Source organism: Delphinapterus leucas, chromosome X (assembly GCF_059928025.1).
Source record: "Delphinapterus leucas isolate spDelLeu-1000000601 "Yukka" chromosome X, BTC_Dleu_Yukka2, whole genome shotgun sequence".
Taxonomy (NCBI): domain Eukaryota; kingdom Metazoa; phylum Chordata; class Mammalia; order Artiodactyla; family Monodontidae; genus Delphinapterus; species Delphinapterus leucas.
This window is the reverse complement of record NC_143150.1, coordinates 61,350,807-61,376,679: the sequence shown is the minus strand read 5'-3', so window position 1 is coordinate 61,376,679 and position 25,873 is coordinate 61,350,807.

Genomic DNA, 25,873 nt, shown 5'->3' with positions numbered 1-25,873 from the left:
TCATTAAGATCTGCCAAGGCTCTTGCCATAGAATACCCATCTACAGCTGTGCCCTGGACTTTTCTCCAACTCAGTGAGTCTGAGAAGCACTGTTGCTCCCTGAGTGACTACCGTGCTCGGGCAGCCACATGGACCTAACTGGAAAAGGTCTGCTCCCGTCCTTCTCAAATACTTTCTTCCCTTGGTATCTATTCATCCTTCCTTCCCACCCTGGCTGACTTTATGGGAATCTCTCCTAGACTTTTCTTCTCGTGGGCATGACAGCTGGATTGGAAGGAGCCAGGATAAACATGGTAAAAACAATCCAGAAAACCACTGTATCCCCAGAAGGCACCTGGCTAGACTGTCTCAGAATGTGGTCCAAGAACTACATTATTTGTACCACCTAAGACACTTGTTTAAAATTCAGATAATTGGAAGCCACTTCTAGAACTATTGAGTTATAATCTTTGGAGATGGTCCCAGGAGGTATATTTTTTAGAAGTTCCTCAGATGATTCTGACACATACTAAATTATGAGAATCACAGTAATTCTATGTCACCAGACACAGAATGGCTCACAATGTAACAAAGAAGAAAGAGTATTGGGAAAACCTCTGGGATAGCTAATGCTGGTATTCATTATGGCAAGGTAGTCCTCTTAGGACTCACAAAAGCTACAATTATGTCAGTAATAATTGCTTATAATAGATAATATTTATTGAGTACTTACTATGTGCCAGGCATTTTGCTAGGTGCTTTATCATTGTCATCCCAACTAATAACAGGCACCATTTACAGGACTCACTTTATCCTCTATCAGCTTTATCCCACGGAATTCTCTCAACAGTCCTATGAAGTAGGCATTATTGTTATTATTATTATCTTTTTCCAGATGAGAAAACTGAAGCTCAAAGAAGTTAAATGACTCTCTAAATGTTAAGTACCTAGTATAATGGCCAAGGCTGGAAGTAAAGTGTTTTCCTCACTAGGCAGTGACATTCAGAAAGGCAAGGACAAAGCTTGCTTTAACTGTGAATCTCAATTTCTTCATAACCTGGAGCTTGTACAGAGCAGCGATCTAGCTAGTGTTGAAATAAAATGAGGCTGACTGTCCTTAAATGCAAGAGAGAAGAAGAGGAGATGGGGACCTCAGGAAGACTTAAAACCTCTGAGACCAATTTCTCTCCCTGACCACCGTCCAATAGGCTCAAACACTTTGGTTCTCAGAATCTCTCTCCTACTCTCTCTCCCATTGATTTTGTGATCCCATGTTAATGCCTTTCTTATTTACTTAATGCTTCCATTTGCTGAGAGCTTCAGTCTGCATCCTCTATCTGACTCAATTGAGTGATTCTCTCCCCTTACTAATATTATTTCTCCATCCTCTCACCTCCTCCCCCCTCCTGGGAATGTGGAATTAATGTGATAAAATAACCAAAAGAAGATATTATAGCAAATAAAGAAAAAATATGTTAATCTTCTCCTATATGTACAAAAACCTTTCAAACATTTAATCCAAAAAGTAACTAATGTTGGGAATTTCAGACATTTTTGTAGCCACTAGCATGAATACATTTAGTCTCAGATGGAAGGGCAAGGGCACTATGTAGATGCATAAACTACACCAATAAATTATTTTTTTTATTGAAGTGTAGTTGAATTACAATATTAGTTTCAGGTGTACAGCACAGTGAATTCGTATTTTTACAGATTATACTTCATTAAAATTTATTACAAGATAATGGCTATAATTCCCTGTGCTATACAATATATTCTTGTTTCTTAACTATTTTATACATAGTAGTTTGTATCTCTTAATCCCATAACCCTAATTTACCCCTCCCCCTTCCCTCTCCCCTTTGATAACCACTAGTATGCTTTCTATATCTGTGAATCTATTTTTGTTTTGCATATACATTCATCTGCATTATTTTTTAGATCCCACATATAAGTGATATCATGCAGTATTCGTCTTTCTCTGTCTGTCTTATCTCCCTAAGCATAATATTCTCTAAGTCCATCCATATTGCTACAAATGGCAGAATTTCATTCTATTTATGGTTGGGTAATATTCCACTATGTAACTATTAACACCTGATTTCTTTCCAAAGTAGAAAGGTTGTCCATATATGAGATTCCAAATAGTATAAAATTAATTTTCTAAGATCCAGGTTATTCATCATCTTCTTAGCTTCTTATGATTAGATAAAATGTTTGGCTCATTTGTTTGCATACATTAAGGGGCCCCCACAGTGTCAGTAAACTCAGAAGTGATACCTTTCACCTTATGAGGCTTAAATCACATGATGATGGACTCATGAGAAACCAGGATTCTTAAGCTGTCACAGGTTAAATTCATACAGTGAATTTCAAGAAGACAGATTTTTTTCTGTAATATATCCTTGCCACAAGTCAGCAATATGAAGAGAATGCAATTTGTGACAAAAAAAGGCAATCAAACATCAATTAAGTAGAGCCTAATTATATTTATTAGGGACAACGAAAGTGGAGTAAGTAAACCAGGAGCAAGCAGACATTCTTCCCTGGCTATGCTCTGACAGGGTCATATTCTTGCCTCATGCTTACAGCATCTGAGAAATACATTGGTTCTGAGGGTGCAAGCGTATAATGTAAGGTAAAGGTGACAGTTTAGGGATTATTTATCTTGTTCTCACACATTGACATTTTGCCCCTGAGGATCCCTTGTAAGGAACCCCGTTTTAGGAGGTGAAAAGTGCTAAATACTGACTGAACTTGGTAGCTTTATCACTAAAAATAAATTCTATGACTCTAATGAAAATGGGCTTTAGTATCTTTATCACTTAGAGCTCTTTAACCTGCTTTTATCTTTCTTTTTTAAAAACTGCTATTTTAATTTAATTTCATTGTATAACTGGGTTCCAACTAGCAATAAGACATGATTAATAAGAATGCTTGCTGCTCTTTGGTCAGGAAAAGTTGAATAAATTTCAGAAGATAATAGATCACATCTTTTATCAGGTTGAGGAAGTTCCCTTCTGTTCCAGTTCATACTTTTTATTAGAAATGGGTATTAGATTTTGTCAACTGTTTCTTCTAAGTCTATTGAAATGATTCTGTAGATTTTGTACTTTATTCTATTAATGTGGTGTTATTTTTTTGGATTTTTGGGTGTTAAACCAACCTTGAATTCCTAGGATAAATCTCACTTGATCTTCATATATATCATTTTTACATCTTGCTGGATTTGGATAGCTACTACTTTGTCAGGATTTTTACATCTATATTTGTGGGAAATATTGGTCTGTAGTTTTCTTCTCTTGTGATATCTTTGTCTGACTTTGGTATGAGGGTAATATTGGTTTCATAAAAAGAGTTGGGAAGTATTCCGTTCTCCTAAATTTTGGGGAAAAGTTAGGTAAGTGTTGGGATTATTTCCTATTTGAATATTTGATAAAAAGGAAATTTGGGTTTCAGCTAATTTTTAAGGAAGGTTTTTAAATTACTAATTTAATTTCATTTACTATACTTTATTTAGATTTTCTATTTCTTGTTCAATGAGTATTCTTAATTTGTGTCATAGAAACTTGTCCATTTCATCTGTTGTTAAATTTGTTGACATAAAGTGTTTCATAGTATTTCTTTATAATCATTTTAATTTTTTGAGGAGTCAGAACTAATTTACCACTGTCTGAATATTCTCATTTTCTCTTGATTAGCCTTTGTAAAATTTTCTCAATCTTGTTGATATTTTCAAAGAACCAAATTTTGATTTTATTTTCTCTATAGCTTTTTGGTTTTCCACTTTAAAATAAATTTATTTATTTATTTTTGGCTGCATTGGGTCTTCTTTGCTGTGCACAGGCTTTCTCTAGTTGTGGTGAGCAGGGTCTACTCTTCATTGCAGTGCATGGGCTTCTCATTGTGGTGGCTTCTCTTGCTACAGAGCATGGGCTCTAGGCGTGTGGGCTTCAGTAGCTGTGGAGCACGGGCTCAGTAGTTGTGGGCTCAGTAGTTGTGTAAATTTTGACATGTGTTTTTATTTTCATTCAGATCAAAATTCTCTTCTCTATACTTACCCTAATTTCTATATTTATTCTAATTTATAATTAATAAGTATATTCCTAATGAAATAACTCTTTTATCATTATAAAATGTCTCCTTCTCCCTCTGAGACAACCTTTATGCATGTGTTGGTAAACTTCATGATGTCCCATAGGTATCTGAAGATCTGTTCATTTATTTTTATTGAAATATAATTGACCTATCATACTGTGTAATTTTAAGGTGTACAACATATTGATTTAATAACTTTACATATTGCAATATGATTATCACTGTAGTGTTAAATAACACCTCTATCACATCACATATTATCACTTTTGTTTATAATTAGAACAATTTAGATCTAATCTCTTAGCAACTTTGAAGTTTATGATATAGTATTGTTGACTATAATTTCTCTACTGTCCATTATGTCTCCAGGACTTATTTACTACTAGTTGCAAGTTTGTACCCTTAAACAACATCTTCTAAACTCTCCCACCCTTAAGCCCTTGGTAACCACCAATCTACTCTCTGCTTTTATGAGCTCAGCTTTCCTAGACTCCACATATAAGTGATTACATACAAAGTTTGTCATTCTCTGTCTGAGTTATCTCAGGATAATGTCTTTAATTTCCATCCATGCTGTTGCAAATGGCAGGATTTCCTTCTTTCTCATGGTTGAAGAGTATTCCATTCTGTGTGTGTGTGTTTATGGATAGAGACAGAGAGTAAGAGATAGAGATATTTATATCTACATCTTATATATATCCTCTTTATTCATTCATTAGTTGACATTTAGGTTGTTTGCATGTTATGGCTAGTGTTAATGCTGCGATGAATACAGCAGTGTAAATATCTCTTTGATATATTTATTTTAACTTCCTTAGGATATATACTCACAGTGCGTTTACTAGATCATAAGGTAGCTTCTATTTTTACTTTTTGCCAGAACTTTAATACTCTTTTTTCTAGTGGCTGAACCAACTCACAATCTCAATAACAGTATACAAATGTTCCCTTTTCTCCACATCCTCACCAATATTTACCTCTTGCCTTCTTGTCATTCTAACAGGGGTGAGGTTATATAGCATTGTGATTTTCAGTTTAATTTCCCTGATGATTACTTTTATTGAGCACCTTTTCATGTACCTGTTGATCATTTGGGTATCTTATCTGGAAAAGTGTCTATTTAGTTTATCTGCCCATTTTTTAATTGGATTGCTGGTTTTTAGGTTATTGAGTTGTATAGGTTATTTATATGTTTTAGATATTAACTGCCTATATGATGCATGGTTTGCAAATATTTTCTCCATTCCATAGGTTGTAAGGTTTGGTTAACTTTTATTCATTCCTTTTTTCTTTTGTTTCTCAAACTGGATAAACTTGATTGGTCTATCTTCAAGCCTGGTGATTCTTTTTTATTGCTGGTTCAAATTTGCTGTTGAGGCTATATAGTAAATTTTTCATTTTAGTTAAGTGTACTTTTCAACAGCAGGAATATTTTGGTTTTTTTTTTTTTAAATCTGGTCTTTTTACCAATTATTTTCTATTTGGTGTGATGTCATGTTTATACTTTCCTTTATTTTAATGAATATGGTTCATTTTGACCATATTACATTTAGATGATATTAAAGTCTTTGTCTAGTAAGTTCAAAATCTGGACTACCTAAAGGACAGTTTCTATTTTTTCCCTGAATATGGGCTTTAATCCCCTGTTTCTTTGGATATATCTCAATTTTTTTAATGAAAGCTGGATATTTTAAATATTATGTGACAATATAATGCGGCAATTATGGAAATCATAAATCCTCACAAATTTCTTAACATTGCTGGGTTTTTTTCTGTAGTTGTTATTGTTTATTTGTTTAGTGACTTCCCTGGACAACTTCTGTAAAGTCTGTATTCTTTATTGTGTGTGTCCAGTGAAGTCTCTGCTTGATTAACTTATTGGTCAGATAATAATTGAAGAGATATGTCTTACCTGGAACTATGCATAGCCCCGCAACTGTGTGTGGCCTTCTAGTTCTGTAGAGCTTTACAAAGCCTTCTATGGGCATTTTGTTTCCTAGAACTTCATTTTAATTTTTTGGTCAGGTACTTGTTAACTCCAACGGGTATCATAGCCTCAGGCATATGCAATATTAAACAACTGCTGCTGATTGCTTTTGACAAACACTGTGGGAATACAGCTTTTTCTGCAGAATTAACTATGAGTTAAGTGAAAACAAAAACCCTCTGAATATAGGACTTTTCCAAGCAGCTGGGAGACTGTTCAAATGGTGATAAAATTCTGAGTATGGGCCATTTTCAGGATCTCCAAGCTTGTTCTGCTTCTTACAGTGACCACAGACTGATGATTTTAACATCTACCATAGTTTCAGGCTTGTTGGTTTTCAGTGCTACTGTGGAACTGAGAAGAGGAGGATAAATGTAAGCCAACTTGAACCATTACAAATCCTATTTTCTTACCAAGGTTCAGCAGTATTTTTCTTCAACAAATACCTCTCAGAATTTTGCAAGCCTTTGCTTGTTTACAAAAGTTCTGTAAAAGTTGATTTTGACAAAATTTGTCAAGGCTTTTGGTTATTTTCATGGATGAGTGTATTTACAAAGTCCTCACTCTGTCATGTTAGAAGTTCTATTCTCTATGTAATTTAATTTTACCACATAAGAATTTCCTTTTGCCGAGGTTAAGTATATAAAATACTATGGCCATTTTCTAAATGAAACCTCTATTTTATTACTCATCAGTATATATTGGGCATAAAAATATACACATTAAACTTTGAACCTGGGAGAAAATTCATTCTGAATCATAGCACTTGCAATCACATTACCCTATAACATTGTATTCTACAAAATTATACTGTGCCATTTCATGACTAAGTTGACTAGAATACAACAGTGAATGTACCTAATTCTCAATCAGTAAGATGTCTTCCTTTTGAAAGTGAGAGCTACATATATGCAAAGGAAGAAAATGTACTCACCCACAGGTTTCTGTATTGTATGTTTACCTACTGTCTTTTGGTTTAGCCTTATTGACATTAAGGCTGAATGTCTTATACCCTTGGTTCAAAATATACCTAACAAAATATGTATCTTGTCATTTACTATTTTATTCTTTTTTAAATTTTCAGTGGCGAATATTCTTATTGATTCACGTTTTCCTGAAAGAAAACAAAACTTTCAAGTGCATATTGAAACTTTCAAAAGAACAAAAGATGTTGGAAGATGGAGTCGTGACATACATGCTGGGCAATTTTTCTATGTAAATGATGGACTTTGTTCATCCCCTTGGGGAATTACCCATTAGTGGTAGTGCTGATGTTACAAAGCTGTGAGTCATGAAACAAACCAAAATACCCTTTTAAAATGTGCAAAACTCTATGACAATGTACTATTTAATGAAGATGATGACGGGACTGCACAGTTTGTTGGCATGAGGAAGTGAAAATTCTTCTTTACCACTGGGTACCTCAACAAATTTTTGACAAAGCATAGCCTTTCTTTGAAAAGTTGAGGAATCAAGCTCTGATAGGATTTACTTATCTAGAGCACACCAGCCCTAGGATGGGCTTCATAGTTCAGGTTTATTTTACGTTCAGTAATTTACATATGCATCCCTAGTATTCAGCACTTTTAGAATTTGTAGTTTACATGTTTATAACCATCATTATCCATGAGTCCTTTTTTTTTTTTTGGCAGTACGCCGGCCTCTCACTGTTGTGGCCTCTCCTGTCGTGGAGCACAGGCTGTGGACGCGCAGGCTCAGCAGCCGTGGCTCACGGGCCTAGCCACTCCGCGGCATGTGGGATCTTCCCGGACCAGGGCACGAACCCGTGTCCCCTGCATCGGCAGGTGGACTCTCAACCACTGTGCCACCAGGGAAGCCCCCATGAGTCCTTTTGAAAAAGTGAGCAAGTGCCATGTTTTTTCTTTACCTCAAATGCATATCAAGCTGTCTACCACATAAGAGGTGCTCAATACATAGTTCTTGAAAGTAAACGAAGTTGTCATTCATGAATAAAAATGCTAAGCAATGGCTAAACACCAGAATACTGAATAAAGGAGAAGGACTTATTGAGTGCTTACTAAGTACCAGGCACTGTTGTAAGCACTTTATATGCAGTAACTTATTTAATCTTTTTATAAAAGAAACAACTAGGAGATAGATGTTTAATGTTTGCAAGCACTGAAACAGAGAGGTTAAATATCTTGTCCCAAATCCCCACAGTAATTGCTGGATAAAGAAGTAAATCACAGGCAGTAACGGTAAGTACATCAGTGGTTCATTTACTGCTGGTAAAATTCTGTGGTAAGTTTCTTTGCTAATTGAACCCCAGGTCAATTATTCATCAATAACCCTTTCTGGGGCCTTGGATACCCTTTGAAGTTATGTTGTGGAGGCTGAAAAGGAGCATAATCTAACAACCATTTTCCTGGTTCAATTGATGGTATCCTTGAAAATTAATAATACTAAAGATAAAACATGTGATTCTGGGCTTCCCTGGTGGCGCAGTGGTTGAGAGTCCGCCTGCCGATGCAGGGGACACGGGTTCGTGCCCCGGTCTGGGAAGATCCCACATGCTGCAGAGCGGCTGGGCCTGTGAGCCATGGCCGCTGAGCCTGCGCGTCCGGAGCCTGTGCTCCGCAACGGGAGAGGCCGCAACAGTGAGAGGCCCACGTACCTCAAAAAAAACAAAAACAAAAAAAAAAACAAAAAAAAAACCATGTGATTCTGAAAAAAATCAACTAGCTCCACTACGCATTTGAATAAGAACATCTCCCATACCACATGAAAGTCACTGGTTTTACTGGATAGTTGGGAACTTTATCAATTCTTTTGAATTAGATATAGAGAAATTTTAAGAGGAATAAAAACATATAATCATTTTCACATAAGGAAAATATAAGAGAAGTAATTACTGTAGTAGCTGCCTAATGACTCTCCTTGTCACCATCCTGTTCCCCTATAGTCCATTCTCCTGCTTTGCTCCTACCACTCCCTCTGTTGCTCATTGCGCTCTACTCATGTTGGTCTCCTTGATGTTCCTTCAACAGGCAAGGTTATTTAACCATCCCTCCAGGAAGGAATAGATAAAATATGGTGCTGCAAATAGCAGAGTATTTTGACAGAGGCCAGTAAGGACAAATTTACTGGTCAGCTTTACCCCATCATTGGATAGAAACGGTTTCCACAAAATAAAAATGCACCAGACTGCCTGGGTTTCTATTGCGGCTGTAAAATTTTCTAGCTGTGCAATGTTCAGAATTTTTATTTAATTTCACTCTACCTTAGTGACCTCATAAGTAAAATGGAAATAATAATAGTGTTTGTCTCATCATATTTTTTGTGAGGATTATAGGACATAAGCAACGAAAAGTACTTAACTCAATGCCTGATTCATAGTAATCCTTGAATAAATGCCAAGAACTGTTATTATTCTAATCATAATTATTACTTAAAAAGATTAAATGCAATGACATTATTTATCTGACATCTTATTATCTGGCTCATATCATACAACCTGAAACAAATCTCATTATTTCATTTAATCATTAAAACAACCTCATTAGGCAGTTATTCATTTCCTCAGTTTTAGATGAGGAAACTGAGGTACAGAATGTTACTTAGTTTAGCAATTTGGATCTGAAAGCATGGAAAATTCGATGAGGAAAACCTGTGTTAAGGTCACATTTATAATAGTAATAAATTATAGTTTCATAGATATATTACAGTTGGAATATCCCTCATTTGTCTGGTATAATGGTTAAACACCTGAGTTCTAAAATCAGATTACTTGATTCAAATCCTAGTCTCACCATTTATAAAAGCTAGAATCTTAGACAATTTACTTAATCTCTCTGAGCCTCAGTTTCCTCATGTATAAAATGGTGACATGTGAGTATCTGCTTTATATGTTTTATTTAGATTTTTAAATTATAATTATATATGCAAAATGCCTAGCATAGGACCAAGCACGTAGAATGTGTTCTGGAAAGTTTAGCTACTACTTATTATAAATGAGAAATACACATAGCTCATATGCTATGATTTTCACCAGCAATTATCTTACCAGGCATATTTTATAGTTTAGAATCATGACATGCTGACATTGCACACAAAGCTGACACACTAACCCACCCAAAGTACAACATGTGCTTTGAATTGTTTTCCTCCAGTAGTAGCAAAGGATTTGCAGGAAAACATCTTCATGGCTTCATCTAGTCTTGTAAATAAGGTCTCCTTTTGCCAGATTACCAGCCAGGATTAAGAAGGCCTACCCTGACCCTCAAACAGCTGATCTCCTGAATAAAACATTTCTAGGCTATCCTAACAAGCCATGGATACAAATAAACAAAAGCATAGTCAGGCAAATTGACTTAGCCCTTGTTTTTAGAGCCATTCCTTGAAATTCAGCTTCTCATTAAATTTCAGTCTTTACTGATATTTTATCAGAATTAAAATATCTATTTTGCAAACAGAATAGGTGAATTTGTAATATGCTGGAAACTCCATGTATAAAAAAATCAAATTTGTATCAAGATATTAAATAACACATAACTATAGATAGTTGGAACACTTACCTTTTTTCCCCACATATCTGCATTTCCAGTACTATTACTGGATAAAATCTGTTTGTAAAAGCATAATAAATGAATGAGCTTTTCTCAACAATAACAAAACAGTAGTCAATAAAATGTCTAGTTAAATAGTAACTCTCTACTGGGTTTCTTTTTTAGCTATTTATTAAGAGTGGTCCCAAAGGGGAACAGAAAACCATGTGGTCACTGTTACCACTAAATAAGCAACATATTTCTAATTGATTTTCCTTTTTTTCACTAAGCATTATATATGCATAGAATACTTTTCATGAAAATTCAAGTAAAATTAAGTTAAATTTTCTTATTTACATTTCCTCTTTATTTCTACTTTTTCAAGGATGTGTGTAATTTCTGGTTTTGTTAGTATTTTTAGTTCCTTCAATTTTCAGACCTTTCTATAAAGTTAGCCTCAAATAATACTATATCCTCTAAGATATTTTAGCAGTAGTTAATGTACAGTCTCCTTACAGAAAATCTATAGTTGGGGGAGTTTTCAAAATAACTTTTCAACCTCCTATTTTCAAACTTTTCAAACTCCTATTTAAGCATAAAAGATTTGCCCCTGTGAAAAGAAAGTTCTATAATAAGTACCTTCCTCAGGACTTACCACAGATTTCCCTATTACTGTTATTGTTTAAAAAACAATAATTTTTATAATTATACACTAACAATTTTACATGAATAAGATAAATTTTACCAGTTCCATAAAATTATACAAAAGAGAAGAGAGTAGATTTGAGGAAGGAGGTACAATCTATTGCATTTAATAAGGCTTATATGTAAAAATAAGTGTAGTTGTCAATTAGCAAAAATAACTCTCTAAATTCAGAAGAAAAACTATATTCTCTGCTTTAAGCAGTAAAAGAGAAAGTGTCTTGACTCCCATAAGTGAGCTTGAAAATAAATGTGTTAATTGAAAAATACTACTTTATTGACCTAATTAAAATGAAATTAATTAAAACCAGTTAAAATTAGATTTTGTTAACTTCTGTTAAATTGTTTTTATATAGTTAAAATATTTTATTCTTATTCTTATTATTACTATTATTATTTTCCTTTACACTCATGAAACAAGCTTTCTCCATGTTTGGCGAGGCCTTGTCTGCCAGTTTATAAATGGACGCTTTAAAGTTCCTGGGCCCTGACACACATAGAGGTAGACAGTTCATATCTATACTATGTATCATTTTCACTGTTACTTGGCTAGGAAACTACTCTCCACCTACCATATTTACTATACAAGTGGAAAAGAAATAAATTGACATAGAAACATAACTATCTCAGCCAACAGTGAGCTGAAATCCTAGACCTTGAGGAGAGTAAATCATTAAAGAAACATCAGTAACAGAGCAACAAATGTGAACTGGCTCTTAGGCATAGTTTTCATTTGTTTCATTTAGTGGATTTTCAAATTTCAAGATAGAGAAAAGGAACTATATTATGCATGGATAAACACATGCCTAGAAATGATAGACACATTTCAAACATTCTTATAAATCCAAAATATCTAAAAATATTTTATGCCAAGTGAAATATCTCCTATTAATCAACTACAGTTCACAGCAGGACAACCTAGCTGAGATACATTACTTTGCTCATTGGACATTCCCAAGGACGAAACAATGATTTAAGGGGAGGCCTCTTAGTCCAAATGTTGAGTATGTGTTTGAATTTTAATTTTGAATTTTTTGCTTTGTCTCCACCAATAATACAAATCAAATGATACAGAAGTTTGGAATATATAGGCTTAGAAGTAGTTTTTGTTTTTGTTTTGTTGCAGTTTAATAGCTTTCAAAAAATATATGGTTTGGCTCTGGTTCAAACTAAGGTGTGTGTGTGTGTGTGTGTGTGTGTGTGTGTGTGTGTGTGTAAAACATTCGGTTCATAACTCATTAGAAAGTATGCCAATCAGCACAGTTCATTGTGGTTACAAGATATTGGTCTAGTTCAAGTCCTCCTCCTCACCAAAAAAAAAAAAAAAAGGCCAGCAGCTAAAACTTTCCTAAATAAAGGCTTTCATTAAATCCTTAGTCCAATCATTTCCCTTACCCCGCTAACAAAGATAAGCCAGGCCCCAAGTGTACTTTAATCTTGCATCCTCTGGCCCCAGAAAAAGGGCTGCACATCTGGAGAAGCAAACCAGAGCACTGTTTCCTGTGAGACCACCAAAATTCATAAGAAGCAGCAGAGCTCTATATGATCTAGTCAGAGGACAAGACTTAGGCTGAGAAACTGCAAAAGCCAGATAGCACAAAATGGCAAGTAACTGAACAGTAACGTTATTATATACAATTTTGTTACCGAGCAAAGCATGCTTGTGACTTGGTGGAAGAAAAGGGGAAGAAATTAGCATAGGTTGAGAACACACTATATGCCAAATACGTTGCTGTGTGCTCTCATATATACAATCTCACTTATACTTAAAACAACCCAATGGCATAGGTATTATAAATTCCCTCAGTTTTAGATATGAATAAACTCTTGGCCCATATAGGTTAAGTAACTGTTCCAAGACCACACAGTTAATATATGATAGAGCCTAGATTTGAACCCTCCAAGGCCTATACCCTTCCTATTTCTATAAGGACTGAGGGTAGGGGCAGGTGAAATGGTATTCTGGCTTTCATAATGGCAAGGTGACCTGCAAATCAAACTTTCCTTCTTCCTTTTAAGGAGTAGCATCCTTAGTATTGACAAAGACAGTTCTCACCAAGTCTTTTTGTGCAGTTCTGCATATTATCTCTTATACCCCTCTCCTTCTACTTCACTAAAGAAAGCAGTGACCGTTAGCAAAGGCAGCAGGTAGGAATTAAATAATATACCCATTCCTTAATGAAAAATAATACACATACATTTGCTCATTTATACACATAGGTAGATCCTTCTGGATATAAACACAGAAAGTTCTAAGACAAATTATAAATATTCATTTTATTATTGTCTGCACTGATGAAAGGAAATCACAAGTTATCTAATCTAAAATATGAACTTCAACTGAAAAAAAAAGCCAGCAAATATTTGTTAAGAAATTAGGTACTAAGTGCTGAGCTAGGCATTAATGTGGTCATTGTCTAAAATTCATAGAAAATATCCTGGGAACATGTTTTAAAATGCAGATTCCTAGCCCTTTTCCACTCAGACATTCTGATTCAGTAGACCCGGTGTGGGGTCAGGTATTTGCAATTTTAATTAGCACTTCAGGTGATTCTAATGTCAGTAGTCCTTTAAACAAGTTTTGAAAATAAATATTCTTAAATAAATCACGTACTTGGGGTGGGGGTGGTGGTGGTGGTATGGAAGATAATTTGAATCAGCTGTTACATTTTACATTTTCTTATTTATTTAGTTAATATAGGACAATGTTGTTGAATCTTAAGCAACTATACTTGGCAAAGATGTTTCCAGAAATGTTCTTGTTTGTTAATAGGTGAATATAAACAAAATATGCAAGTTTCCATAGAGTAAAGGTGGGGGAATGAGGAAACTTAACCAAACCAATGAAAGATAAAAAAGGAGAAGAATTAAAAAAATAAAAAATAAAAAAATAAATAAATGGGAGATATAAGAAGATGGCATAAATAATTCTAATATATCATTAATCATAAGAATCATGAATGGGTTGAGTGTGCATATTAATGCTTAGGTTGTTGTTGTTGTTTTTAACCCATCTGCATACTATTTATATGAAGTCAAATTAAAGCAAAACTACACTACATTGGATACTTAAGAGTAAAGGGATGGAAATATATATATCAGAAACATACTAACAAACAATGCAGACTCTTCAGTATTGCAATCTAAGATTTTGATTCAGAATTTACTGTTTTAGCAGGTGCTCCAAGTGATTCTAAATTGCAGGTGGTCCTGAGGTCATACTTTGAGCAAGACTTAAGCACAATTGAAGAGAATGGCTTCTCTGTTTCAAAAAGCTTAAAAGTAATTTCTACCTGGATTTTTATATACATTTTCACATGAATATGTTTCTAATTATGGGAAGTTATTTTAATCAAATAATGGTGCTTTACAGGAGGACCTATCTCCAGGAAACCTGAGAATTTTTCAAACCCCTTCATTCTGAAATTCCCCCTTTTTAAATGTAAAGCTGCCCAAATTAGAAACAGGGAAATCAACTGTTAGACTGATACAAGGTATCATCTTAAACTGAAAATCCTTCTCTTAAAATTCTCAGAGAAGAGTTCAAGTGAAGCTGAGAAGATACATCTTAATGCCAAAATCAATTTAATTAATCACTACATGCCTCTTCCAAAATCAGCCATAGATGTTTGGGGATAGAGATTTGTTTCCATCAGCTAATGATATCTTGGACATTAATAAAGAACAGATATTATAGAATGGAGGATCTGGCATTCACAGTATTGGTCACATTTATCTCATGTGCAGATTGATTGGTTGATCCCAACACTTGGGATAGGGCATTAAGATAGGTATGATGCATTTCAGGAAGCAGAGATGAGTACTACATTTTCAACCTCCTCTTTCATCATTTCCCTATATAAGTTGTGTGTGCCAATAAAACCATACTACTAAGTATGTTTGATTTTTAAAAGAGGCTGCTAAGAAAATTAAAAGGCAAGACTTAGGGGTAAAATTGTATTAAAATATATGTCAGTATATATAATATAAAGGGCTTGTATCCATAATATATAAAAAGCTATTATGACAATAATAACAAGAAAACAACCTGAAAATAGCCAGTGCAAACACTCTAAGATGGAGATATGCTTAGCATGTTGAAGGAGGCTACTGTTACAAGAGCAGAGTGACTGAAGGAGAGAATAGTAGAAGTGAAGATAGAAGTAGGTGCATTAATCATTAGGACTTTATGTTCTAATAAGAACTTGTCTTTTACCATGAGTGAGATGGGAAGACACTAGAGCAGGAGTTCTTGACCTTGAAGTCCTTTGGATAGAATTTAGGAGGTCTACGAAACTAGACAAGAAAAACAATTACATCTTTATTTTCATTAACCTTTAACTGAAATTTTTCATTTCCTTCCATCATGAATGTAGCAACAAACCACAGTAGTATTAACATTATCTTTAATTTTGTCAGCAGTAGAAATCAAAACAGTTTTATATCATATCATAGTTGTTTCAGATATATCAAAATATTATTCACACTTATTACTACTTGGGATTATGGTAGTTATTAGACCTGACCCTAGAGCTTGTTATTTAACACATTAATTAAGAAATGCATACATTACTATATCATAAATTTGGTTTATAAAATATTTTGTTTATGTACTTCAGAATGATTTGTTCACTCTCTACTCCTTTTTAAATTTCATCGATTTAAAAATATTCTGAGAATGAATGCACAAGTTTCACCAGACTACCAAAGGGGATCCTTATACAAAAAATGTTAATAACCCCTGGGCTACAGAGATTAGGGCAGAGTAATAATGTAATTTACACTTGTAAAGTATCACTCTGGCTACTGTGTTGAGAATAAACTACTGATGGGTGAGATAAATTAATTAGGAGTTTATTGCAGTGATCCAAGTAGGAGATTATGGTGGCTCAGACCAGGATTATAGCAGAGTAAGAGATGAATTGTTTTGAATTTCATTAGACTTAAATTGTCTTTGATATAAGGACGGGAGGTTGGATTCTTGTATTTTTGAAGATATAGCCAATAGGCTTAGCTGATGGATTGAATGTGGGGTATGAGAGAAATGGATGAGAAATGGATGTGTCAACTCTAAAGTGTTTCTGCAAACCTTACATTCTTTTATGGATTTAGAACTCTAAAAACAAAGTGAGAAATTCTCAGACAATTCCATGCCACATACTTCTCCAGAGACAATGAAATTGAATATGAGGGACGTAAAGGGATGATGGCAGAGAACAAATTGTTATCTCAAAGTAATATCCAGCCATGTCTATTTTGATATTTTATTGCCCTTGGGAATTTTATTAAAAGATAAAGAACCATAACCTAGTGCAACAATGAAAAACAATTTACAGACCTACTCTTCAGAGCTATAGAATTTCTGTGGTGTGTCCAACTTTGTCTGGGTACCCCAAAGTTGTATGATAAACAAGAATGGGAAGAAGCTGTGCATACTTCAGACCAAACTGTGTTTTAGGTCAACTACTATAGTAAACTAAATATGTGGTCTATTTAAGTGACAGATCAGCTCAAATTTAGGTTGAAAACAGTAAAAGCACCAAGGCTTTCCTATAAAATGACACTGAGACAAATGTCCTTGTCAGAAATGGAAATCTGGCCTTGATGAACCATAGGACTACCCGTGTGACAATTTCTACGCCTAATATGTCTTTTATTAACAAAGGATTCAGAAATTTTCATTGCTATTGTCATTGTGCTGCTTTTTAATGGGGATATGGGAGTAACAGGGGAGTGGCATAAATTTTATTTATATCAAAGACAATTTAAGTCTAATGAAATTCAAAACAATTTCAAATAGTGAATTGGTTTTCTATCCAACTATTTTAAGTACATGTTTCATCTCAGTGAAGTATGTAATAATCAATGCAGCCATTTAATTTCTAAACCCTCTACTTATTTAATGTAGAAGATTTGACTTTTATAAGATGCTTTGGAAAGATCCAGAATATATAATCAAATAATTATTTCATTCCAAAGAATAGTAAGGCAAACAATGATTCATTCTTCTTTTATTCTTACCATCATTCTTTTCTGAGCTCATTTTCATCAATGATATTGCATTTTTTGAAAGACAATCCCAAATGGGAGAAATTGAGATAGAGCTGCCTGGGAATGTTTATTGTTAGATTTGGAACGCTTTCATCTGACCATGGTTCCCAGAGAGGCCAATTAAGATTGACTTGTGTGTTAGTGTTTGCTGAGACCTTGCTACCTTGGATATTATTTGTTTTTTAGCTCATTCTTTCTAATGTCTCCAGTCCTCTTGCAACTTGCTAGTAGAAAATAAATGAAAATTTATAAGATGAGTGATTAATGTTGAGTTCAGTCAATGTAGTCGGTCTTAAATCATCCAAGTCTATCATTCCCCCTCTTTCATTCACTATTACAGGTATTAATAGATAGCATGGGGGGACTGAGTTAACTTCAGGGATAGGTGGATTTTTATCCCTTTTTGGATTCTATCTGTGGGAACTGGCAACATTTAAAATAGATTTACTCCACTAACATCACTATGGAGCTCAAATTCATGTACTTATGGAAGGAGTAATAGAACTTATCACTCCTCTACCAAAACTCCTATAGTACTTAAAGGCTGAACTACTTAGTACCATGTCATATGATGTATTGTTTGGTTTGCACTCTAATGATTACACTACATGTCTTACCTTCCCTAAGGGTCTTATAAGTAATTAAAAGACAAATATGTTCAAAATCTAACTTACTCACTACCCAGTCCCCTCCATAAGAGAAAGTCTTCATCTCTTCCAGCATTCCCTGTTTCAGGAACCTCCTTTCTGCTTTTAAAACTTGAAACTTTACCTCCTAAGTATCTCTCTAATGTGTGAGCTTCTTTCTTCCACTGCCAGAGCCATTGTTAATGCCATTATCTCCCACAAGGGCTAGCACAGTAATATCCTAATTTGACTTTCTGCTTCATTCTGGCATCCACCCATCAGTTCTCTACACCTCAACCAAAGTAATATTCTAAAAATACAAATCTATTATATCACTTCACCAATGCTTGCTTAAAACCCCTTAAAGGCCTCTCTTTTGTACCTGTGTGAACTGACCTATATTTAACTCTCTTGCCTTATCTCCCATGTCTTCCTTGTAATTTCTGTACTCCCTCCATACTAGATATTCAATTATTCAAAAGGACCATGTTTCCTCCTACTACAAACTTTTTCTCTACTTAGGACATTATTAACCTTTCCTCCTCAAAACTTTAGCACCTACTTATTCCAAAGATCTCATCTCAAGGAAGACATCCCTTACTCCTCAGAGCAGGTAAAATCCCTCGCTTATATGTTTTCATAACACTACGGACCTCTCTGCCAGTTGGAATTTTACAGTTATTTATGTGATTCTTTGATTAATGTATGCTTTCTAGCCAACAACAAAAAACATTTAAGTTCCAGAAGGGAAATATAGTAACTGTTTTTGTTAGTATAGTGCCTTGCATATAGTAAGTGCTCAATAAATATTTGTTGAATTAATGAATGAATCAAGTGTTTAATATTTATTTTCATAGTGATCAGGATTATCAAGCACAATGCTGCAAACATAGTAAGGGCATTATCAATTCATTTGAACCCATGGCTTGATGTTGGACCTTAGTTTGAACAACAACAACAAAATGGTCAGGATTTCCACATTTGCTTTGCAACCAGAAATTGAAATTTGGAGTTTTAAATTTTAAGAAACAGGAAATTCAAGAGAATATAATGTCCATAAGTGTTGAAAATGTAGATAAATGAGAACGTCAAATCAGATAGAGTAGACGTCCTTTTACTCAAAAAAAAAAAAATTGAAAAGTGGAACATCTGGTTTAATACATCCTTGGTAAACGATGAGTTTACACATTTACCATACATGAATTCCAAAGTTTCGAAGACCTAGAATAGGATAAGTAAAAAGAAAACATGCAACACTAAAACTATACTGTATACCTACATTTTATTTTGAAGATTTAGAATATACTTTAAGATCTTGCAGTGCCCCAGAAACATCACTATAAACACCAGTTATCACTGCCTTCCAGACTGCCTGTTTAGAGCTATTTATTCCAGTTAAGAGAGCATATCTCAAAGCTTTCCCATAGCAATAGGTCTAGTTATGACTGGAAGGAAGGATCTGAGGGTGATCTTCATTCACATATATGCATGTTCCTTCATTCACAGGTGTCAAAACAGAATACGCATGGGTGTGTATTTGTACACATTCATATTTGCATTTGGCAGAAAGATGGACACCCTCCAAAAGGTCTGGTCTGCAGATGGTTATTGCATTTCTAGTTGCCAAACCCTAATGGTCAGGCATTATGAGAAAAATTTTAATGTCTATTTTGATTTTTATACAGTGTTAGGGTGTCTCCTTCCTCCATTTATTACTCTAAAGTTAATCAAATTCAATATGGTTTCGTTTAGTTATCATTTCCAAAGCTATTAATAGAGAATGTGAAATGTATCAGCTGAGCCATGAATATGAAAAAAAATGTAAAGGAAGACCAATGTTTAATTAGGACCAATTAAAATGAAAGAAAACCTAGTATAGTATCTTTCATTTGATGTTTACTTAACATACAACACTGTGTAGAAACATTGACAAAGGAAAGACATTTTGAGGCAGAAAACGTATTTCAACAAACACATATGAAAACTTATTATATAAACAGTTTGCAGTAAATGGGGCCAGTGTTTTAGCAACTGAATTGTGAGTATTAGATGAAATATTCAGGTTTAACTGAGGTAGAATTCATTTTGTTTCCTTCCACAATCGGACTTTAAAGAGTTGATTAGTTCATCTAAAGAGTCACAGTGATCTATCTATCTTCCTGGATTTTTTTGCCCCCTCCTTCCAGGTGGCTCTAAGTATTGGCTACTTTATATTCTTAGCTGAACACATATCATGTGTTCTAATACACAATGTTGCCTCATTTGCCCAATATCCCCCAACCTACTCTCTCATCAGACTAGTTGGAGCCCCCAAAATGAATAGGCATGGGACTTCCCTGGCGGCACAGTGGTTAAGAATCTGCCTGCCAATGCAGGGGACATGGGTTCGAACCCTGGTCCGGGAAAATCCCATATGCCGTGGAGCAACTAAGCCTGCACAGCACAAGTACTCAGCCTGCACTCTAGAGCCCGTGAGCCACACTACTGAACCCACACGCCACAACTACTGTAACCCACACACCTAAGGCCCACGCTCCTCTACGAGAAGCCACTGCAGTGAGAAACCCGCACACCACAATGAAGAGTAGCCCTCACTCACCGCAACTAGAGAGAGCCTGCATGTTGCAATGAAGATCCAGCGCAGCCAAAAAAGAAAAAGAAAAAATAGGCGTAATATTGTGAAAGGAGTGATATTGGGTCATCAGAGTGGAGTGAGGCTTAGAGCCAGAGAGTAGGAGTAGTGTTGGCAGTGAATGGCAACAAGGTTAACTAACCTTACTTCTATGGAAGAGACAAATGCAAGACTTCCACATAGAGTTTACAAAACTATTTTGGTCATTAATATCTCCTGACCCACACACACACCCAGAGACCACTGCCATGGTCTGAATGTTTGTGTCCACCCGAAATTCACATGTTGAAATTCTTAGGGTGGAGCCCTCTTAAATTAGATTAGTATTCTTATTAAAGAGATCCCACAGAGATCCCTCTCCCCTTCCACCATGTGAGGACACAGCAGGTAGGCACCAATTACAAACCAGGAAAAAGGACTTCACCAAAATGTGGCCATTTTGGTGCCATGATCTTGGACTTCCCAGCATCCAGAACTATGAGAAATAAATTTCTGTTATTTGTAAGGCACTCTGTCTATAGCATTTTGTTATAGCAGCCCAAATGGAGTAAGACAACCAACCAAGTAAGCTATTAACTTTCTGGGACCTTGTAGATTTATGAAGATCTGCATTCATTTTTATGTAGCAGTTACAGTAGCTTCTGATATATTGGGTTTGATAATATTAGAATTGAGGACCTTGAATTTATTTTGCTCTTTAGAGAATGCTGAAAGCCCTGATAAAGATGTTGAACTTTACTCACTATGTTACTGTTTTTCAAAGTGTGGTAAAGGAAATTCATACCTTAGGGTCTCCTGAAAGCTAGTTAAAATTCAGATAAGTGAGCTTTATCTCATGTCATAAATCATAACCCTAGGGGTGGGGTTGGGTCATCGACGTTTTAAAAAGCTACTTAGGTGGTACTGATGCATAGTAGAAGTTAACTACCTCTTCTTGGCAATTGGTGGAGTGTAAGTAGAATATTCCCAACCAGATTTTGACTTTGATGTGAAGAAAAAATTGGAAAGGGGAGAAATTGGGATCATGGAGACCAGTTAAGGGGCTATTTCAATGATCTAAGTGAGAGATTATGAAGGCCTGAACATTTCAGAGGTGGAATCAAAACAATTTTGTAGTGTAATTTGACCATGGTTCAAATTTTCATAGAAATAAAATCATGGATTAAATCATATCTGAGTATATGTAGAAGTATCTTCATACAGCAGAATAAGGAAGGATTGTTCAACTAAGTGTCTCCTTGAGCCACACATCATTCTAAGTACAACAATTGCACATAAAATACAGTAACAGATTCAATTCAAAGTATTTGAGGCAGAAGATCTTAAATCCCACGCTCCTATAATCTACATTAATGACAGGACTGGGTATATGCATAACCAGTAAAAGAGAACAGGACACAAGTAAATTGTCCATAATCTCCACTCTTAATATCAATCTTGACTTTGAATAGACTATAGCTCGTATCTACCCTTAAGTTCTTTGCAGGTGACAGCATAGCTCTATTCACTTTAAGGACAATTTTTTAAAACTAAATTACTACTACTGGACTGGCTAAAACTTCCTTAGAGTTAAGATCAACAGACTTCCTTAGAGGAAACTCACGGATTATTACAGCTGTGTAAATCTGTTCTATAATCTGTGTAAATTATCTTCTAATGTATTGTATTTTACATACATTATGGAAAAACAGGCAGTAGAGAAGAGCTGCTGCCCACCACAAAACTGTACTACTAGATTTCAAGTGGTACTACCTAAAATCTGGTAAACAGTGTCCTTTATTTGCTTCCAGTCCTATTTATCTGAAAGAATGACTTTCCTAAAATCCAATTGTAACAGTGATGAATTTTGCCATTTCTCCTCCAGGACATTAAATCTCTTCCCTGAACACTAGATCTTTGCCAGGACCCTAATACCTATAGATTACCTTCCCTGAGGCCAGATTTCTAACTGCTTATTTGGATCTCCAAATGTCAACTGTTCCCAACTTCCCCACTGCTGTGGTCAGATGACATACCAAGGTACACTGTTATTCCATGTTGTATTTCTCTGTTGCCAGCTGCCTTATTAGACTCTTCCCCCTCTTTAAACAACTTTTGCCAGGAGACTGGATTTTCTCTGAAGAATTTTTCCTTTTAAATGAGTATTGCAATATGGTGCTGGGAAAACTGGACAGCTACATGTAACATAATGTAATTAGAACACTTCCTAACACCATACACAAAAATAAACTCAGAATGGATTAAAGACCTAAATGTAAGGCCAGACACTATCAAACTCTTAGAGGAAAACATAAGCAGAACACTCTATGACATAAATCACAGCAAGATCCTTTTTGACCCACCTCCTAGAAAAAAGGAAATAAAAACAAAAATAAACAAATGGGACCTAGTGAAACTTAAAAGCTTTTGCACAGCAAAGGAAACCATAAACAAGATGAAAAGACAATCCTCAGAATGGGAGAAAATATTTGCAAATGAAGCAACTGACAAAGGATTAATCTCCAAAATATACAACCAGCTCATGCAGCTCAATGTCAAAAAAACAAAAAACCCAATCCAAAAATGGGCAGAAGACCTAAACAGACATTTCTCCAAAGAAGATACACAGATTGCCAACAAACACATGAAAGTATGCTCAACATCACTAATCATTAGAGAAATGCAAATCAAAACTACAATGAGGTATCACCTCACACCAGTCAGAATGGCCATCATGAAAATGTCTACAAACAATAAATGCTGGAGAGGGTGTGGAGAAAAGGGAACCCTCTTGCACTGTTGGTGGGAATGTAAATTGATACAGCCACTACGGAGAACAGTATAGAGGTTCCTTAAAAAACTACAAATAGAACTACCACACAACGCAGCAATCCCACTACTGGGCATATACCCTGAGAAAACCAAAATTCAAAAATAGTCATGTACCACAATGTTCATTGTGGCTTTATTTACAATAGTCAAGACATGAAAGCAAGCTAAGTGTCCACTGACAGATGAATGGATAAAGATGACGTGGCACATATATACATGGAATATTACTCAGCCACAAAAAGAAATGAAATTGAGTTATTTGTTGTGAGGTGGATGGACTTAGAGTCTGTCATACAGAGTGAAGTAAGTCAGAAAGAGAAAAATAAATACTGTATGCTAACACATATATATAGAATCTAAAAGAAAATAATAATAATAAATTGTTCTGAAGAGCCTAGGGGCCAGACAGGAATAAAGACACAGATGTAGAGAATGGACTTGAGGACACGGGGAGGGGGAAGGGTAAGCTGGGACGAAGTGAGAGAGTGGCGTAGACTTATATATAGTACCAAATGTAAAATACATATCTAGTGGGAAGAAGCTGCATAGCACAGGGAGATCAGCTCGGTGCTTTGTGACCACCTAGAGGGGTGGGACAGGGAGGGTGGGAGGGAGATGCTAGAGGGAGGAGATATGGGGATATATATATATGTATAGCTGATTAACTTTGCTATAAAGCAGAAACTAACACACCATTGTAAAGCAATTATAGTCTAATAAAGATGTTAAAAAATGAGTATTGCATGTTTGAGCAGCTAATACTATAATAATAGTAAAAGCTGATTTACTTATTTCCTTACTACAGACTTAGATACATTGGCCTTTTTAACTCACAAACCACCAAATTGTGTAGATACTTTTATTCTGAGTTTATAGATGAGAAAATGGATACTTACAGAGTTTAGCTAGTGAGTATAAGTAACAGAACTAAGAATTAGTCTAACTTCAGCTTCCATTTCCTTCTAGTCAGCCCCATTCCATTTTGGTAATTGTGGCATTCCCATCTTGTCACAAGATGTGATGGGTAAGTATTAAATCTTAAGTTTAATATCATCTGGCATCCCTAAACTGAAATACACACACACACACACACACACACACACACTTTTCTGAGTTCTTTAGTTTAGTGGACCAATTAGAACACTCAAACATCCTTTATTCCAATTTGGAAATTGGGACCTCATTGTTTTCTGTCTTGATATTTTATTATATTCATTCTAAGATTTAGACATTTCCTGGAGAAAAAATATAAGACTTGGCTAAATAATACAGCTATCTTAAGAATAAATGCCCATGACCCCAAGAGTAATCCAACTGTATAATTGTATGAATTACAAAGATGCCTAAAAAGTTCTGACCCAGATTCAAATAAGAATATAGGTCTCCAAAATAAAAGTGAGTGCATATATCAACAATATATAAATGTGTATGTGGGTGGGCTCAAAGAAAATAATTAAAGTTGGTATACGTATATATGGAGAAAAGGAGCTAGCATCTTCTAAAATCCAAACCAAATTCAGAGTCCTCACTGAATTTGAAATAAACATTTCAGATAGTGGAGTTTCTAGTTTTGCATTCTTCTGCAGTTGTGCTGCTGAGTCACAGCTACATCCAACCACTCCAATTCTGCTATTTGTTTGGCCCGGTTATTTTGTGTGACTTTTCTTTGTGAAGTGAACAATAGCAATTATTGTAATTTTTCAGCAATATCTATGAATATGCATAGTAGGTGACAGGTTTATGGTACTTCTAGACCAAGGTTTCACAACAGTGTCACTGTTGACATATGGGGCCAGACAATTCTTTGTTGTGGGGAGTTGTCCTCTACATTGTAAATGTTTAGCATCATCAGTGGCCTCTACCCATTAGAAGCCAAACAACATCTTGCCTCACAACTGTGATATTCAAAAATGTCTCTAGACATTGCCAAATATCCCCTGGAAAACAATATAAATCCCAGTTGAATATCACTGCTCTGGACAGAAAATTATCAGTCACCTACATTTCTTAAATTGCTCCTTCAACAAATTCTCTCTCCCTTCCAATGGAGTAATAGGTTATCTATGGCCCAATACTGGCTGCTGTTTGGAAATTTTGGAGTACAGTTAAAGAATGAGAGCTTTGCCACTCTGTGGAGTGGATCTTTCTTACTATTAATTCAACTTGAATTTTAAATAAAGCCATAAATATTAATTTGAGTGTTTATTCTATGTTCCCAGACATGGACACACACACACACACACACACACACACAGAATCAATAAACATACAGTTTATGTCTTCTATGTCCATGGCCACTTCTCCATTCATGACTGCATTTGTGTGATTCAAAAACAACTATTTAATATACTAAAACATATTAAATAAGACATTTAAAACTATTTATTTGTTTCTCCCATTATCTTTTTATCTGACAAATACTTCCCTGAGATTCAACTGTGGCGGGGATGGAGAAGGGAATCCTTCATGGGGAACTCATTCA